Raw genomic sequence first — 20149 nt, forward strand, 5'->3', positions numbered from 1 at the left:
CCAGATACTTCAGGAATGAAAGTTAGGGTCACCCCACTGGGTAAACAGTCACAACCAGATGAGGTGGTTGGTGAAGGCAAAGCAAATACAAAATAGAAAGTGGAAGAAGATAGTTATTAATACTAGCTATTAATACAGAAACAAGGCCTGTAATTGTCATGTGTATTTCCATCTTATTTTGTTATGTTTATGTGTATGTGTATAAAATGTAGAAAGTATCTTTGTTTTCTTTCCTCTTTTATTCCCTTATCATGTATATAAGATAGTTTGACTATATATAATAGTATTTAAGTATTGTTAGTTTTACATCCTAGTGTTTAAATTACCAGGATATCAAGGAAAATAGAAATATCATTCAAAGTCTTTACTTCCTCTTCTTGGAAAGGGGCTAATACATTTCCAGTTGTAGTCAGGACAGTTGCATCACGTTAGGTGAAATTATGACCTTGTTATTTTCTTTATTTGGAGACTAAATATGATTTGAGGAGATGCAGATGTGTGCCAAGTGGACTTGTGATGCTTAATTTTATGTGTCAACTTGACTAGGCCATAGGGTACTCACAGATTTGATTAAACATTATTGTAGGTATGTCTTTGATAGTATTTTTGGATGTTAACATTTGAATTGGTAGACTGAGTAAAGCATATTTTCCTCCCTAATATGGGTAGCCCTCATCCAACCAATTGAATATGTGAGTAGAATGAAACAGTTGTGTAATAAGAAACTGCTTCTTCTTGACTGCTTGAGCTGGAATGCCAGTCTTCTCTTGTGCTTGGACTGTATCTGACACTATTGGCTCTTCTGGTTCTCAGGCCATTGGACTCAGGCTAGAACTTACACCATCAGCTTTCCTTGTCGTCAGGCTTAACACTATCGATTCTCCTAGCTCTCCAGCTTGCTGACTGCATATCTTTGGACGTCTTGGCTTCTATAATCTCATGAGCCAATTTCTGAAATTAATATTTCTCTCTTTATATATATACACAGAGAGTTCCTCTTAGTTCTCTTTTTCTGGAGAACCCTGATTAATATACTTACCAAAAAAGTAGAAAATTTGTTGATTATTTCCTCTTCCAGTATAACCAACAGTTTGTGGTTGGCATGATATAATGTCAAATATGAAGCTAATAAAATTTTGAAATAATGTAGGATTATCTTACCACTGTACCTATTAAGAAGAGTGGTCTTTAGCTTACTTCATAATTTGCCTTTATTGTTTGTGATATCCCAAAGGCAACTTAAGAAATAAATGACTATATACTATGTAAAAGGAAGATGAAAAAAATAATGAAATGCTTAAAATGCCTAGTACAAGCAGAATTTATAGTAAATATTTTAGAAAGCCAGACACAGACAGAAGCAGTGTACGTACACTGTCAAGCATATGAACATTTAACAACAGTGACACATACCTGCTTTGGCTTCAATATATTTGGTAATTCTCAGGAATTGGTACATCTTTTTAATTTTCACCGCATTACCATTTTAGATTATAGAAGATAGTCATTATGCCCCTGTTTTCCCTGTTGAGGGCTAAAATGTTAATCAGATATACTGGGGAAAGATTTAATATACTTAAAATAGAATCTTATGCTGAATAATGCTGCTTAAATTAAAAAGAGAGGAGAAACCCATTAATAGCAATACTTAGTAGTACTTAATCGTCGTCGTTTTGTTGTTTTAAGAATGAGTTAGCATGAAGACTCTAGGATTTCCTCTTTGATCAAAACTTTTAGGAGAGAAGAATGATCCTTTGTATATTTTCAGCATTTAAAGCTGTCTAATTGCCACACATTCTTTCCGTTGTGATTGTGTAGCAATGCTGAGGTCTGGAATTATGCAGATCATTTAAGCTTTCTTTGTTGTTCATCAGCTCTCACCACAGTCCTTTCTCTGTGTTTCTCATGTTGGATTATATGGCAAGCTTTTGTTGGTTCTTATCTTCAGAAAATGTATAGTCATTTTCTAAGCACAGCACATACGTATTTCTCTTGCAATTCAGTTACTTTAACATGGTTTCAGTAAGTAAAATATATATAGTGCCTCAAAAATATCACATAATCCAATTATGCCAACCAAAATTGTGCCATCTTTTTGGGAACTTATGTGTAATGAACTGGTGGACTTTGTCTACTCTCCCAGAGGAAGATAATTATGATAATTGAATAAAACACCATTAACTGGTTTTGTATGTAGAGAAGTTGGGGTGTGTGTTTGTGTGTGTGTATAAACTGTAGCATTCTTTTTATATAGTTATATATTTTTATTCATTCTTAAGGTAATAAGCAATTGTTGAGAGCAGTGTTCTTATAATTGCTCTCTTCATCTATGAAACTGAAATTTCTTGATGGCTTTAAGTGTATTTGTTCAGGAGAGAGAAAATCATTGTGAGGGAAGTAAATAGAATGTTACTTTCATGTTAAGGGATTCTTTGTTTTAGCATTTTAGAATATCAACATCAGGGAATATCATAAGCATCAGGGAATCACTTGTAATGATGATAAAGGAAGCAGCACTTCAGAGAATTGCACTTACACATAAAGACCTGTCAGAAAATGTTTAAAATTAGAAAGAACTCAAATATGTATCAACTAGTATATGGATAAAGGAATTACAGAACATTCGTACAATACTAGTCAGCAGTAACAATGAACATTACTACTATTGCTTCCCTGTTACCCATAGTGTACACATCTTTCCCTCATGATAAGGAAATTATATCCCAAACTAATCTCTTAACATACTACTAGGAAATATGCAAAAATGAGCAAGATGGTAGTATTGTGGTACTGACAGCAGAGGTTCTAGAACAGATTAGAATACATAATTGAATATATGTACATGTAAACACAGAATATATGTATATGTAAACACGCAGATTTGAAATTTTTAGTTCATTATATCCTTTAAATATCCTGGGGTGGTAGTTGTTTGCAGATAAGCTAAGTTTAGTTGAACATACTTGAGTTATACGTAGCTTTTGGAAAAATTTTAGGAAATTTTCCAAAACAGCAATTTTGAACTGACTACTCAATCTTATATTCATTTTTATAGGTAGCCTTCAGATGTTTTCCCGTGTATTTGAGAAGTTGAAGTCAGTAAGTGAATCAAAAGATACTAAGTATTCATTAATTAACTATTTTTCTGTGCCACAAAGGGACAGAATTTTTAGAATTGCTGGAGAAAGGCAGAAGATAAGACTGTAAAGGTAAATTTGAGCCAAATTGTGAAAGGACTGTAGGATTTCATGGTAGGAATAGATTACCAACAGCAGAGTGGGAGAAGTAAGTATGGGCATGATGAAGGCAACCCTAGGCAGGGTAGGATAAAACTGTATGTAATCATTATTTTATGTAACTACCTGAAAAAAAATAAGGCTTTCGTTTGGATGCAGGGTGGTGGTATGCTCTTACTTTCAAATTAAAAGTAAGATACAGACTTTTACTAAGCAGAAAGATGATTATAATTTGGAAGAACCTGATAACTTTCACTATCCGTGGCAGCCTAGTTTACTGTAGAGAGCTTAAAAAATCTTGACATAGGTGACATCCTTTTCTTATCATCTAAGGTTGTCTTCCTGTTTACCTATTATAACTGTCCCCTCCTATTCCAGTCTCACTCATTTTCTAGTGTGGTGACTCCATGCTCTGTTCTCACTTCCTCCATCTTCTGTATTTGATCCCTTTAGATATCCTTTTTTCAAGCTTACCTGCCTGAGACACTTTACATACACATTGCACATCTTTTTCCCCTAATATCTTACTCCTTTCCCAGTTTGATTTTGGTAGCAACTGTAGTTCTGCCTAAGAGATCAACTTTTTCTCTGGCCTTTCAAGGGAATGCCCATTAGACTGTTGGTCTACTGTGATCTTTCTACTCCCATTCCTGCTAGAGGAAGGGATTTAGCACTAGTGACAAGCATAGAGGCCGTGATAAAAGTCTGTAACAGAAAGCACGTTTTCATTGCTTCTTTTTGTATATTGTAGTGATTTAAAGATCACTTTTAATTGAGGTGTATAAACAATTAAAATCACCAATAACTCCTCAAGCTGGAAGACAAAAAAAGGGAAATCACCAATATTTAGTATATAATTTGATGACTTCGACAAATACTTACATATGAGAAACCACTACAGTATTATATGGAATATTTAATGACTGCAAAATGTTCCCTTGTTCCCTTAGCACGCTCGGCTAATTTTTTGTATTTTTTTAAGTAGAGATGGGTTTCACTGTGTTAGCCAGGATGGTCTCGATCTCCCGACCTCATGCTCCGCCCGCCTCAGCCTCCCAAAGTGCTGGGATTACAGGCTTAGGCCACTGTGCCCTGCCCCCAATGTAACCATTTTTAAGAGTACAGTTCATCAAAGCTTATGAGATATGTATACATTTGAATATTGTAGTATCTTGATTAATTTATGTCATTATGAAATTTTTCCCTTTATACTCTAATATTCTAATTTGTATAATATTAATATAGGCATTTCAAGTTTCTTTTGATTGATGTTTGCATGGTGTATCTTTTCAGCCCTTTAATTTTTTTTCATAGTAAAAGTGATTTTTTTTTTGTATGTGGCATACAGTTGGGTCTTTTTCATTCAGTCTGCAATCTCTGCTTTTAAATTTAGTCATTTAGACTGCTTACACTTAATGCAATTATCATTTCATGGTTGAATTTAAATATATCATTTTACTATTTGTTTTCCTTTTTTTCCTTCTGCTTTTTTCCTTGTTTCCTGATTTATGTTGGGTTTGAGGATGCTTTACTTTTAATGATTTCATTTTAGACCCTCTGTGGACTTTCCAGGTGTATATCTTTGCTAATTAATTAATTAAATGCTTCAGTATCTACAATATACATCTTTAACCTACTAGTCTATCAGTATTTTTCCATTTTATGTACAGTGTAAGAACTTCACAACAACATACCTTTATTTCATCTCTCATTGTGTTATTGATACGCAGTTTACTTCTACATATTCTATAAAGCCAACATTTAAAAAAATTTTTGCTTTATATATTCAGTTATCTTTAAATTTTTATATTTACCCACCTGTTTACTATTTCTGGGACTCCTAATTTCTTTTGTGTAGATTCAGATTTCAATCTGGTTTTATCTTTCTTCTCCCTGAAGAAATTTCCTTGATATTTCTTTTAGTACAGGTCTGGTGTCAGATAATTCTCTTACCCTTTGTTTATCTGAAAAAAAGAAAATTCCTCTTCAATTTTTAAAGGTATTTTCTCTGGGCGAAGAAGTCTGTACTGCCATGTGTTTTTTCCCCTGTAGGTTGAAAGACATTTCTCCATTATCTCCATTATATTCTGGTTTACATGGTTTCTGGCAAGAAGCCTACTTTTATTCTTATTTTAGTTCTTTTGTAGTAATGTGTTCTTTTTCTTCTGGCCTAAATGCAAATATTCTCTTATATTAGTTTTCTGTAATTAGATTATGATGTGTGTTGGTATGATTTCTTTATGTTTGTTCTTTCTTGCTATCTTTAGCTTCTTGGATCTCTGGTTTTACAATGTTCATGAAATTCAGAAAATTTTCAGCCCTACTTTAAAAAATAAATTCTTCTGTATCTTCCTTTTTTGGGGGTCTCCAGTTACACAAGTTTTAGACCACTTGAAATTATCCATTTTTTCTCAGTATTTTTTCCTATCTGTACTTTATTTTAAATAGTTACTATCGCTGTTTTTTTTAACTTCGTGATCTTCCACAGTGTTTAATATGCTGTTAATCTCATCTTTTATATTTTTTGTTTCAGAGTTCTCTGTAAGTTTCGTTTTTTTCATATCTTCCATGCCTCTCATCATCATGACCATTTTTTCTCTACTTTCTTAAAGTTATAAAACATATTTATAATAGCTGCTTTTATGTCTGCTGATTCTCTCCATCTCTCTCATTTCTGTGTCTGTTTCTATCAAGTGATTTTTCTCCTGGTTATGGGTTATAGTTTTCTGATTCTTTATTTGACTGTTAATTCTTTATTGGCTGTCAGGCATTTTGAATTTTTTTTTGTTGATTGCTGAATTTTTTTATTTTAAATAGTTTTGTATTTTGTTCTGACTCTTTCTTATGTCACTAGCAATCAGTTTGATTATTTTGAGGCTTACTTTTGAGATTTGTTAGCATGGCTCCAGAGCAGCCTTTTGTTTAGGTCTAATACAGCCCCAGTACTAAAGAGATACCCCCCCTGAGCATTCAGCTGAATGTTCCATATATTACTAGGTTTATCCACTCCGACTGATAGGAATACAAACTCTTGCCAGCTATGTGTGAGCTCCAGATGGTCTGTCCACTCACTTTTGTTGTTCTTTTCCTGTCCTTGGGTAATTTTCTCCCACGTGTATATAGGTTAGAACTCAATTTAAGACTTGAGAAGACCTTTCTGTCTCTGGAGCTCTAATTTTCAGATGCTTAGACTTGTAAATTCTAGCTGCTTTGTGAACTCTTAACTCTGCCCCTTTAACTCAGTGAGAGGTCAACTTTACTTGGCTTCTCCCATCATACACTTTGGCCTGGAAACTGACTCCAGTTTGTAAGTGGCAGTTATAACCTTGTTTCCTTTCTTTTGGGAATCACAATTTTGTGCTGTTGTCTAGTATTTGCACATTATTTCATCTTGTACATCTTTTGTTCAGTTTTCTAGTTGCTTTTTCTCTTCTATTGTTCATTTTTCTAGTTGCTTAGAAACTAGAGGTTAAATCTGGTCTTTGTGTGTCCACTTTGGCTGGAAGTAAAATGCTATCTGTATACTGTAATTTATATTTCCTTTCAACCTTTATCATAATTTTACTTTGAAGTAACCACAGTGTGGAACCACAGGGGTGGCAGTGGTGGTGGTGGTGCTTGTGCTGGTGAGATGTCTGTGAGTAAGCTATTGGTGATATATAGGAAGTACCTGTTTTAGTTTTTCATTTACTCTGTTCATCTTTTATAATATTTTATAAGGTAAATCTCATCACCCTTTCTGTAAATCTTTGCGTAAAATTTATACACTAGGGATATGTACCGTATTTTTCGGTAGTTTTTATATTTTAGACTTCTCACTTGCTATTTTTACTAAGCCTTGAAAAACCAGGCATTTCTTATTTCTGTATCCATAATAAATCATGGTATTCAGCTGCTACTTTATACAGTTATTTTACCATAGAATGAATTTTGGTGTACAATTTTTATGTTTGGTTAGTTAGAGATCCTCAGGATAGTTACAGGATTTCCCTTTTCGTTTTCTGCAGTGGATCTAATTTGGTCATTCTTTAAAACTGTTTTCTTTCTGAGGAGCTGACAAGCCTAGGGCTTTTCATCCTTGGCATTATTATCCTTTTCATTGTGTTGGAACTGTGTAAGATAGCTACAACTGCACCTAGGTGGCTCTTAGTACTTTTGTCGTTGTAGGATTTATATATGTGATAACAAATACTACCAGTAACATCATCTCTAAAGATTGAAGACTATAGATACATAGAATTTAAAATTGTTTCTTTTGTGAACTCATCTGTTTTTCCATTCTTCTTGTTTCTTCTGGAAATTATATGTGTTCTTTAAGGTTATGCACGGTCTGACAAGGTGAGCTTCGCCAGCCTATCCAAGGATAAAGTCAGCACCTTACATAAAACCAAAGTAGAGGGGGAAAAAACCTAGTTAATTTTACTGGCAATATGTCAGGAAATGGAAAGCATGATGAAGCCTGTGTTTGCACATAAAGGTGAACTTGTAGCTCTTGCATGTTTCTGGGTTTTATGGTGTTCTTATCTCTCGTAGGGACAATATAAGCCATGTTTAAAAATGATCTTTTGCTTATTTGCTTAAGGGAGTAGGTGGACAATTGGTGATGCTGAGGTTCGAGATAAACTTTCTATTAATGTATCTAGTACCTGTCTGATATTTCCATATGTAAATGAGTTTCTTTGTCATCTTTGCATTATACTCTAGGCAATGCTACATGCTAGCCTGACTGTGGTTTCACTTGGCTTCCTTTTTCTAAGTCTCTACCTGTTCAGTGTACCTAGCTTAGCTTCTAGCATTCCAGTGCAACTACCTGCCACTCATTTCCTGCTTTCTCCTTTTGCCTGTCTCATAAACAATATTGTTTCCTGTATATTTCTTCCTTTCTCTTTTGAAACTTACCTCAGTATGGTATATCTGATGTAATACTAGGCTATTATTATGTAATTTGATAAATTGAGTAATTGTATTAGTGATGCTGCTACTGATGCAAAATCAGTTCTAGGATATGTTAACTTATACTATTGTAGTGTTAAGCACTTTTGAGTTAGATTTAATTTAATTTATTTTATCTTCAGAGTCAATTTTTAAGCTTTATCTAGAGTCTTACTGTGAGGAAAAGAAATGTCTTTTTAAAAGAAGTAGGCTCTTACAACTGTAAGATTCTCCTTGGAGAAAATTATTTCTCTTGAAACTCAGGCCGTTGGAGGTATGTTTGCAGTGTTTCCTTGGTAGTTCTCAATCAGGTATTTTCATGGATGGTCTGCTTGTCTCAGAAAGAGAGCCTAAAGTGGAGTCTTTTACTTGGGGAATGCTTAAGTGCTCCACAAATCAGTGACCAGAATCGTTTCATTTTGTGCCCATGTGGTTTTTGTGGGTGGTTTGTTGTTTTAAAAACTGTTTCAAAGAAGTGCATTTTTTTTTCCTGGCAATACATGTGTATCCTGTGTAAGTATTTTTCATTATTAATAATTTTGAGAAAAACCAACTCCAGGTCATAATGCAGTTGGCATAAGTTATGGGTTTTGGGTCTGCTTTACCAACAATTTATTAACCTGAGGTTCCCAAAGGGCATGTTTCTCACTGTCACCAACCTTTTTTTGGAAATTATTTTTGTCCATTTTGTGTAAATCAATAGTTTCAAAGAGAAGCTCATGAGACTTTTAGGCTTAATTTCTTCTAGGCTTATATACTGCTATTGAGGGGGTATTTCCTCGCCTTTTCTTTTTCTCTGTATAGAAATTTCCATTTCTGTTTGTGACTTGTTTGTGATTCCAGCTTTTTCATTGTGCTTTGATTTTCGTCTTCTTCCTTATTTAGGCTTAGTGGTTAGAAATCTTGTCGTTAATTGAATTTCAAAGTGGTTCAGTTTTTGTCATTTTCCATTTTCCTGTCCAACGGAGAGTTTGCATCTGTAGGTACACTGAAACCTTTAATAATGAACTTGGGTTTAAAGAGAAATTGAATTAAATTCTTGAATTATTTCAGAAGTTGTAACATCATGCTATTGACATTTCTGGCCACAGTGAAAATTTTTGTAAAAGTGAAGTTTTGTAGGAAAAAGCTTCGTATGTAATCAGCCCATAGTCTTGGAATGGATCTTTAGGAATTGGCTAGCGCAGAATTACAACGGTAAATAGTCTGCATAAATTTTCTAGCTAACAAGTGAATATTATTTTTAATTAGGAAATAACCAGGAATAAGACTTGAGAGATCATCTCTCCTAACTTACTAATTTAAGAAAGGAGGAAATTAGACCCTAGATATTAGGTGACCATCTTCAAAAATGCTGTAATTTAGTTGAAGAATTAGGACTAGAGCCCCATGCCCTGATGCCAAGTTTAGTGCTCTTTCCGCTACCTTGGGATCTCTTCTCATCCTATTCCAACAAAATAAAAGTTTAAAGTGTAAGGTACAAGATTCTGGTTTGAAAATATCCAAATACATTGTATTTTTGCAATATAAAATTGGAGTGATGAGAGAAGACTTAAAAATTCATGTGCCATTTTCCCCCTTGATCTGTAAAACAGTAGTGATAGTATCTGAGGTTGTCATTTGGTTATTTTAGGAAGGAAATTGTGTGGCCCTTATTTTGTTTGAGTCTCTTCTTCATCATGTTGAGGTAATTTTTAAAAGTTCTTAAGCTAGAAAAACATGCAAATAAGAACCTTCTGTATTGGCTGCTGTCGACTGCCTGTTTAACATTACCCCTTTCCCCACTACCTGCCCGCTTTTTTTTGAGAGAGAGTCTCACTCTTTTTGCCTATGCTGGAGTGTAGTGGCATGATTTCGGCTCACTGCAACCTCCGCCTCCTGGATTCAAGTGATTCTCCAGCCTCAGCCTCCAGAGTAGAGTGGGATTACAGTGGGAGGGATTACAGGCACCCACCACCACACCTGGATAATTTTTGTATTTTAGTAGAGACGGGGTTTTGCCATGTTGGCCAGGCTGGTCTTGAGCTCCTGACCTCAGGTGATCTGGCCTGCCTTAGCCTCTCGAAGTGTGGGGACTACAGACGTGAGCCACCACATCCAGCCTCCCACTGCCTTTCTAACAGATTCTCTGTTTTGTTTAGGCATCTAACCCTCCTTTATGTGACTCAGAGAAAGGAGACCTCATTCCAAGTTCTAGGATTGATTCTGGTAAGTCTAAGTGAAACACAGTAATTCCTTTTCTTTGCTGGCAGCGGGTTTAAGGATGGGCAGATCGTAATCTCAAAATATTTTTGTCATCTTGCTTCCAGCCTGTGGATGAAGCTAAATGTAGGAGTCCAGAGCCAAGGGAATTAGAATTTCTGAAGCTCTGACTTGCAGTACTTAAAGACTGCTCTACCTTTGGCCTTCTTGTTACATGAGATACTAGTTATACATCTTACTGATTTAGCCAGTTTGATTTTGGAATTCTGTTACTTCCACATGGAAGTATTTTGTCTCATGCATCTAATATTTGTGAATGAAGATTCATAATGATGTAGGTTTTTGGCAATTAAATGGTTGTGACTACAGGGAAGACTATTAATAGATTGGAAACTAGGAGAATCTTTTATGAGATTTTTAACTGGGTGAATAATAAAGTCGTGGTTCATAAGGCATCATAAACTAACAGTGATTTACCTTTTATTCTTAACTTCTTTTCCCAGGGACCTCTTAAATTCAGTGGATTCTATTTGTTCCTTATCCTCTTTGACCTCTATGACATATATTAGACCTGTCTGTATCTTTCTGTATTTCTGGTCATGCCTCTTAAGTTTTATTTACTGACCTGTTTTCCTCTACTTATCCCTTGAATAGTAATAGTTTTCTATGGTTTTATTTTTGGTCTAATTAGAAATATAAACATTATTTAGAATGGTTTTATCTTTATAGAAAATTATGACAATAATATAGAGAGTTCTCATAAACCTCACACCTTTTATTAACATTTTACATTTTTGTGGTACATTTGTTTAAATGAATGGCCAATATTTATACATAATTATTAAGTAAAGTCAATACTGTGTTAATATTCCCTTTATTTTTATCTACTGCCCTTTTTCTGTTCCAGGTTGCTGTCTAGGTTACCATATTACATTTAGTGGTCATGTCTCCTTAGGCTGCTCTTGGCTGTGACAATTTCTTAAACTTTACTTGTTTTTGATGACCTTGACAGTTTTGAGGAGTATTAGTCAGACACGTCTTGGCTGTGATGGTTTCTTAAACTTTACTGGGTTTTGATGACCTTGACTGTTTTGAGGAGTATTGGTCAGACATTTTGTACATTGTTCCTCAGCTGAGATTGATATGATGTTTTTCCTCATGATTAGACTGGGGTTAGGGTTTTTAGGAGGAAGAGCATAGAGGTGAAGTGCCATTTTCATCACATTGTATCAAGGGTACTTACGATCAACTTATCATTGCTAAGCTGTAACTTATTGTGACTTATTGTTGATGTTTGATCATTTGACTAAGGTGGTTTTTATTAGGCTTTTTCACTGGAAAATTATTCTTTTTCTCTCTTTCTGTATTGTACTCTTTGCAATGAAGTCACTATGTGCAGACCACACTTGATGGGGAGTTATTTTCCACCTTCTTGATAGTGAAGTAGCTACATAGGTTTTTTTGGAATTTTTCTGCATGGATGACCATGGATATTTATTTTCTACTTTGCTTGGCCAGTTTTAAAATTGTTGATGTATATCGATGATTTCTGAATATGTTTATCCTAGCGATTATTTCTACCTCTTTTTTTGAACTCTTCCTCTTTCCAGTCAACTTCCTATTAGATCTTTACCTTTTGGTCTTTTGTTGAAACCTCAAACTCAAGTATGTCCATATTGCCTTAGCCTAAACTAATTATTCTACACCTCATTTATTTCATTTTATGCCTTTTTACACCCAAACTTGCTTTTTCTTCCCACTTACTGAAGGTAGAAACTGATGGGATCCTTTAGTTTTCCTTTTCCTTATTCACACTCCCTTATTACCTCTTACTTTGGATTATTAGTTTATTGCTTAGATTTCCCTCAAACTAGCCTATTCTACTTTCACATTGTTATCCACATTGCCTCATAGCCATTTTTTTCCATTACGCATGTCACTTACTCAAAATACATCTTATTTCTCTTTTCAGAATTCTTCAATGAGTTCTGTGTTTGACTCTAATTGATTTTAGGTAAATTACTTGATCTCGCTCTAGCATAAGTTTTCTTGTTGAAAAAGAGGAGGTGATACAGGAATTTTCTAAGGATTAAAAGTGATAGTGTGTCTAAAGAGTTTAGGAATGTGTCTGCAACAAATTAGTACACTCTAAAAGACAGTTATTTTTATTGTTCTTTGCCTCCTCCCAAACTCCTTATCATGACTCTTCATAATTTTGCTTCTAGCCACCTATCTAGTATCTTCATTTGTAGTTATTCTCCCACCATAAGTACCTTATCATTCAATAATTCTGCATTATTTGTGGTATTTTTGATTTGCTATACTATGTGCTTTATAAACCTGTCCTTTTGGCTGTGTCTTCGCCAGGAATGTGCTTATCTTTTTTGATGAACAGGAAAATTGGCTTTTACTTATTCATAGTATTTAACTTAGATATCCTCACCCATGGAGAGTAAATTACTTCTTTCTCAGTTGTTGCATAGATATATTGTGTACTAAATATATGTTTGCAAGTCTATCTTTCTATTAAACTGTGATATCCAAGGACATAAGGACTTAGTTTAATTCATTGTATGATTCCTAGCACTTAATATTCACTCTGTTAACATTTGTTGCATAGATTACCTCACAAATACAGAATTTTTATCGATGGTAACCAGGTTTCTGCTTGAACCCTTCTAATAGCAGGAAATTTATAGTTGGAGAGCCAGTGATTACTTGTGGACAGACCTAAATTTTAGGAAGTTATTTTCATACAGGTTTGAAATCTGCCTACCTTTAACTTTCATTTGTCTGTTCTCTGGACCCGTAAAGAGTTAGTCTCTGCATTCAGCATTTTCAAGTATTTGGGTACCAAATATGTGTTAAGCACATTTCAGAAGTCTCTTGGTTGGAAATGAAAGAAAGCTGAAACATGTTAAGTTAAAATAAATAAATTTGCTCATTAACTTTGATTGTCTCCAGACTTTTTGATTGTTCACCTCTACCAGGAATACATTTTTGAGGATGCATCCTCAGTATGGGTATATTTATCTGTACATTTGATACATATATGATTATAACAGTACATTACGTACATTATAAAACACAGATTATGGCACTTTTCAAAGGATAGTACAACCTAAAAGTATCTTATTTGATGCGTTGTAGTCTTTTCTTCTCACATTCTGGTGGATTGTCTTACACATCGCTCTTCTCGGAGGTGTATACATACCATTTTTAAAGGCCACCTATATATGTAATCAAACTCTATTATGGGCAGGTTTGGAGCTGGTCTTAGAGATGACTGAAGATAGCTCTAGGAGTTCTACTTTTTTCATTGCTGCTGCTGCTGCTGCTTTTTTTTTTAATGACTTTACTCTTTCAGACTGGCTTCTTCCTGGGGCTAGGACCATGGTTGCTGCTGGCTTTGGGCTAATTTATTCACAGCTTCTACTGATTAATTCAACAAATTATGAATAGAGTGCATATCCTGAGCCAGGTACTATTCTAGGTGTTAGAAACACAACAGAGAGTATAAAGAAGAGCAGTATTAAAGTGGTAAGTGCTATGCAGAGAATTAAAATAGAACGATGTGACAGTAATTAAGTGACTACTTTAGGAAAACCTTTGTCTAGAAGAGACATTAAAGCTGAAATATGAATCAGAAGAAATAGCTAGCCATGTAAATATCAGGAGGAAGAATATTCCAGGGACTGGCTAAGGCAAGATTTCTAAAATGGGCCTGAACTTTTGCATGTTTGAGGAAGTAAGAGAAGGCAGTTGTTGAGTTTAGAACTTAGTAGGTAAGGAGAGTTTTGTGATCAGAGAGAAACAGGGTTTTTCTTCTTCCGTCTCTAGTTGGAAACATCCCAGGGAAGGACTCTGATTGATCCAGCTTGAGTCAGTTTCCTATCCCTAAGTCTGATTATTAATGGTGGGGACATGTTTTGTTTTGTTTAGCTCATGTTGGACTAATTGTCTATGTTTATGGCTGGAAGAAGGTTTGGAGGAAGGGTTTTGGGTTGACAAAATTAAGAGATGCTACTTATTATGGACCTTGTGAGCCAAGAGCTTTTCATTATATCAGCTAAGAGAGAACTCTTACTATCTTACCCTATTTGAAGATACCTATTCTTTATCTTTGTTGACTTTTTAATCAAGGCTAAACTTTTCATTTTTCATTCTTCTCGGAAATGATTCTTTAACCACAAGTATTACTTTAACCTTGCATTGTACTTCTGAGGGTGACAGATGGAAAGAGAGATAGAAATGTCAGAGTATTTTAGGTATAAATCCTTTCCAATCCCTTAATGTCCATTTGTGTATAAAGTATATGTGTAATCTGGAGTCATTCTGTACTTCATTGCCTAAGGCAGAGAAATTGGCCAATGCATTTTTGATAGTGCTTCTTAAATTAAGTTGAAAACTCAATCCTCCAAATATTCTGGGTAAGCAAGTTTTTGGGGGGCATATTTTTGCTTCTTGGCTTTTGGTGGTATTAAAAGCTTTGATAACTTTGGTAGTGAGGTTTCCATGGTTTGAATTCTGTGCAGCAGTGAGTGGACATAATATTAAATAGTGGTATTTACTAGTGGGAGCAAAACTGAGTACTAAATTTCGATGTTTCTGAAATGGTGTCGTTGCAATAGGTCAACAACTACATGCATATTTCTGGAAGTCACTGGAAATAGGTGCCTGCAAAGAAGCATGAGGCTAATTTCTACAAAGAATTGAATATGAGATATACTCTTATTAAACTGTAATAATTATGTATTTGAGTTTTTAAAAGAAATTATGCTTTTTTTTTTTGGAGACAGGGTCTAGGTCTTTCAGCCAGGCTGGGGTGCAGTGGTGTGGTCATGGCTCACTGCAGCCTTCACCTTCTGGACTCAAGTGATCCTGCCACAACAGCGTCCAAGTAACTGGGGCTATAGGTGAGCACTACCATGCCCAACTAAATTTTGTATTTTTTTTTTGTAGTGATGGGGTTTCACCATATTGCCCAGGCTGGTCTCGAACTCCTAGGCTCAAGTGATCTGCCTGCCTCTGCCTCCCAAAGAGCTGAGATTATAGGCATGAGCCACTGTACCTGGCCTTTATGCCATTATTTAATTCACAGTGTTCAAACTAGCTTAGGTTTTCCATTGTAAAGCCAGATTTCTTACATTAGAGTACCAAGGTTAGCCTTCTGTGTTTGAGTGTTTAATTTAGATGTTAAATATTGTATAATATGCATAGGCCACTATACTAGAGGCTCTAAGAAATAGAGCTCTATGGTGAATTTCTTTTCTTTACTATTACAGAATTCTAATAATACTTTTCTGTGTTGTAATTTTGGGTTTGTACATGTGGGTTGTGAGAAATAAACTGGAAATCCTGTCTCTGTGGGTTGGAATCTGGTGTGGCTTCAAAAGGCAAACAAAATATGTTAGCATTTACATGCCAGGTAAAGGCAAATTTTTTAAATGGACTTTCCATAGGTTCCAAACTTCTGAGGTGAAATAATATAAAGTAATATTGTAGTTGCAGACAGACTCCTGTTGGCATACATTTGGTTTCTTAATTTATGATGGGACATCAATAGCTGATTAAGCAAACAACCTAAAGAAATATCTTTGTAAATCCTTAGTACAGCTTGTTCCTGTTCATTTGTGACAAGTTGTTTGGGAAAGAGTTTTGAGATGGCATGCTAAGACTCGATATCCTAAAAGTCTAGTGGGTTTTCTTTGTATTTTAAAAGTGAAGAGTGTATTTCAAGATTGATAATTTTCTGCTTTTTATAAAAAGGACTTTATAATTGGAGTAATTTTAGATTTTTAACTGTACTTAAATGAAGATGCACATGTTTTTATCTCCTCCTTTCTTCTATTAATAATTTATTAGATAATTTTAAGAAAGGAATATTGTAGTATTATGGTGGCCAGATTTAGAAAGGTCTAGGTGAATTTACTGTCTTTCAGTTCACGTTATTCTTGTTTGTATGAGTGTCTGGAGATATCACATATAATCTGAGGTTTACGTCTGGTTTTCTGTTAAGTGAATCTGATTCAGGCACAGCTATCTTCAGTGGTGATTTTCCCAGCTGTAAATTAGGAACTTGGCATTGAACACTATGTAGTTTTGTGTAAGCAGAATTCAGATTGTGATGTTTTCTGTCACTTCATAATTCTAATTTTAGATTTTCAAAGTAGGATAATTCACTCCAGAGAACAGGTACATTGATGTCAGTGGTTTGAATCAAACTGAATATCCTTTATAAAAAATATGGTGGATCATTTTATCTATCTACCCATAGAATTGTGACTATGGATTTTCTGGGTTTTTTTTTTTTTTTTTTTTTTTAAATTTATAAAAATGCAGGTGATTCTTTGTATTTGCATTTGAAAATTTCTTGGAAACACAGAATACAGTGATACTTATGGACTTTTCCTGCAGTGGTAGTAAATGTGAAGAGTGAGGGATAGGTTTAGAGCACAAGCCTCTTACTGGTCTTTTGCTTTACTTACATTTTTTTTTTCACTTTTCTAATTACTTGTCTGAATTGCACAGGGTTTCAGTTTGAATATTGCAGGTACCATGAAGTCTTTTCTTAATAGCTATTATGTACTTGTGTAATGCCATCTACTAGATTATAAATGCCTTGAGCATAGGGGTTACTATAAATTCATCTTTGTATTCTGTTGTACTTAGCTTCTCACATAACAACTATTATAGAATAAGTATAATGAGTTTGTTGAATTAAATTAGATTGACCTGAATTAGAGGGGAGGAGTTAGACATTGGAAAAACAGGGATGAACTTAGAGAAGCTAAGTTTTGTGGTCATTTGAGATATCTTGTTAATTTAGTTTTAAGTAATCAAGAATGGTGATGTTTTATTCATCTTTAAAACTGTTATGACTGAATGGTCAGAAATGGTGGTATGTCTTGTTCTGTTACCAACTAGCAATTTATGTTTCAGTAAACTGCTCTGTGTAATAATTCTGGTGTTAAAAATACCGTTACTCAAAAATTAGCTGGGCATGGTGGCACGTGCCTGTAATCTCAGCTATTCAGAAGGCTGAGGCAGGACAATCTCTTGAACCCAGGAGGCGGAGGTTGCAGTGAACCGAGATTGTGCTCCAGCCTGGGCGACAGAGTGAGACTCTATCTAAAAAAAAAAAAAAAACCATTACCAGTTTCAGGGGACACATCTTATGAATTAATTTTTAGACTGATTTCCTAAGTCTCTTTTCCCAACCCTCTATTAAAAAAATTAATGTGTAATTTACATATATCACAAAATGTACGGATAGAGGGTGTATAGTTTGCTGAATTCTGATAAATATATATACCTGTGTAACAATACTCCAATCAAGATACAAACATTTCCATTTCCTCAGAGAATTCCCTCATTCCCCTTGTAGTCTTTCTCCATACCATTCTCCCCCAACCCCTGGTGTCTACTCTTCTGATTTCTGTTACATATATTAGTTTTGCCTGTTCTTGAACTTCATATAAATGAAATTTATAACATACATTCTCTATTACTGGCTTAATTTATCCAACATGTTTTTGATTTTTTATTATATTTGTGAAGCTTTTTGAATACTGTAATGAAAAATGTTAGAGAACATCTTATTATTGGTGAGAAAATTCCTACGAATGTTAATATTTAATTCAGAGACTAAAGAAGAATCTATGTAAAGTGACAATACCTACAATATCCTTTTTTGACCCAAATGAGAAGTAGTTCTTTTGATATTTTGAATATTGAATATTGGAATATCTTTGTGAATACAAGATCCGGTTTAATCTGGAAATTAAAATCTTCATTTGTTTGTTTTGTCAGCATAAGTCAATTTTGTCCTAATTATTGAACACTGACTTCTTTGAGAAGATCATCTTTCAGGTTTGGGAGGAAGAAAACTAATCTTATTTAGTTTTTAAACTCACATTTTTTTTTTTTTTCGTATTGTTAGATAAGGTTATGTAGACATGAGCCTCTGTTACTTTGACAGTGCTTTTGAAACAGCTCACAGTTCATTGGGGGACATAAGTCAAATATGTATTGGTTAACTCTTGGTATCATCTTTATTTTTTCAGAATTGTAAAATATTGGTAAAATGGATCATCTTTACCATTTTAAAGTGTACAGTTCAGTGGCATTAAGTACATTATATTGTTGTGCTGCCATCACTATCATTCATCCATAGAACTCATCTTGCAAAATGGAAACTTCATCATTATTTCTTAATTTAAAAAACATTTTTCAAAAAGGGATTATAATACTAGCTTCTTTATTCATTTAAATTGGGCCTAGTAATTAACTTTATAAAAATATTTTTGGCTAAAATAGATAGTCATGAAAATGATATGGACATGCTTTATAACATATTTGTAGTCTAGCCTTTTGTTATTAGACCCAAATCTTTTCTATGAACGCAGGTCTCCTTATTGGAATTTATTGTAAATTTTTCTTAAATCACACCTTTAAATATCCTCTTTAATTTCTAAGTATAGTGATACAGTTGCAAAATAGTCTCAGTGGAGATTGTCCTAAATTTTTATAGTATTGTGTCTTGACAGAATTTTTTTAAAAAGCAAGTAGTCCTTATCAAACTGTTATAAGTAGTCAACTTTTTCATGGGAACAACTACTTCCACTGCTATCTTACAGATTTTTAAAGATATTTAGTGAAATTGACATTAATAGATATAACCCAGATAAAAATGTTTGGAAGCAAAAATAGCTGTTTCTTGATAGTTTACAATTCAGCTAATGGGAGCATAAGTGCTAGGGCTTGTCTTATTAACCTCTGCCCCTTCCTTCACACTGTGAGAATCAAAGGTAATGGAGAGCATTGGTTAATATCATGACCCATGAATTTGTTATGTGGCAATTAATGAAAAGAACTTGTAGCATGGATAGTAAGTTGATAATTTGAAAGTTTTTTTTTTAAAGTTTCAGTATCTTACAGCTACCAATTGTCAGTCTTCTTTTCTGTTGTTACAAGTAGTGAGTTCATACTGTAAAATAAAATTATAGTTTTTGTTTTAGTTATTGCTGTGTAACAAGTTACTCCAAACTTAGCAGCTTAAACAACTGTCATTTTGCTCATAATTTTGTGAGTCAGGAATTTGAGAAGGGTTTTGCTGGTCTTTGCATAACCGGCAGAGTGCAAGTTTGATTAGGTGTTTTCTGTCTTCGTGTGCTCTCTCCACATGGCTAGTTTGGGCTTCTTTACAGCATGGTAGTCTCAGAATAGTCAAATTTCTTATATGGAGGGTCGTTTTCTCCAGAGTAAGTATTCATAAGACAGGAAGTGGAAGATGCCTATTTCTTAAGGCCTGGGCCCAGAAAATGGCACATTTCTCACCCATGCTACTGGTCAAAGGTTCCACAAAGCTCACCCACATTCAAGGGTGGGAGACATAGACTTCTTCTCTGTAGAAGGCACACCAAATAATTTGTGGCCATTTAAAATCTGCCAAAGGTTTAAATGGTGTATATAAATAATGGCATTCTTATTTTTAAAATCCTGAGAATGTTTCTGGTGGATGTCAATATTGAAGGCTATGGAAGAACACATAGATCTCCATTTAACTGATTCAAATTATAAATGAGTAGGAAACACCTAGAGAGAGTAAAATTGACAAAGGATAGAATGCTGAGCACAACTTCTTTATGATAAGGACTACTGTAAAATTTCTATTTATTAATCCAACTCTTGTTCTCCCACAATTAGGTGTGAGTTAATGCGTCATAGCATTAAAACAAAAGGACAAGGAAAATGAAATTCAATAATGTGTATAGATG

At 34.4% G+C, this 20149-nt stretch overlaps 1 protein-coding gene across 15 annotated transcripts in view; it reads left to right on the forward strand.

Annotated features, from left to right (window-relative positions):
- Positions 1 to 20149, forward strand: part of CCDC91 (coiled-coil domain containing 91) — a 375497-nt gene that overhangs the window by 25457 nt on the left and 329891 nt on the right. For 5 of the 15 annotated variants that reach the window (XM_021922143.2, XM_021922137.2, XM_021922140.2 and 2 more), the window contains exon 2: positions 10310 to 10376. The exons of 8 other annotated variants lie outside the window; for them this stretch is intronic. The gene's annotated coding sequence lies outside the window, so the exon portion shown is untranslated. Of the gene's footprint in view, positions 1 to 10309; positions 10377 to 15207; positions 15287 to 20149 lie in introns of those variants that run through there. 2 more of the 15 variants (XM_031650370.1, XM_031650367.1) reach the window with 2 other exon arrangements.

The sequence above is a fragment of the Papio anubis genome, chromosome 9 (genome assembly GCF_008728515.1).
Source record: "Papio anubis isolate 15944 chromosome 9, Panubis1.0, whole genome shotgun sequence".
In the NCBI taxonomy this organism is placed as follows: Eukaryota; Metazoa; Chordata; class Mammalia; order Primates; family Cercopithecidae; genus Papio; species Papio anubis.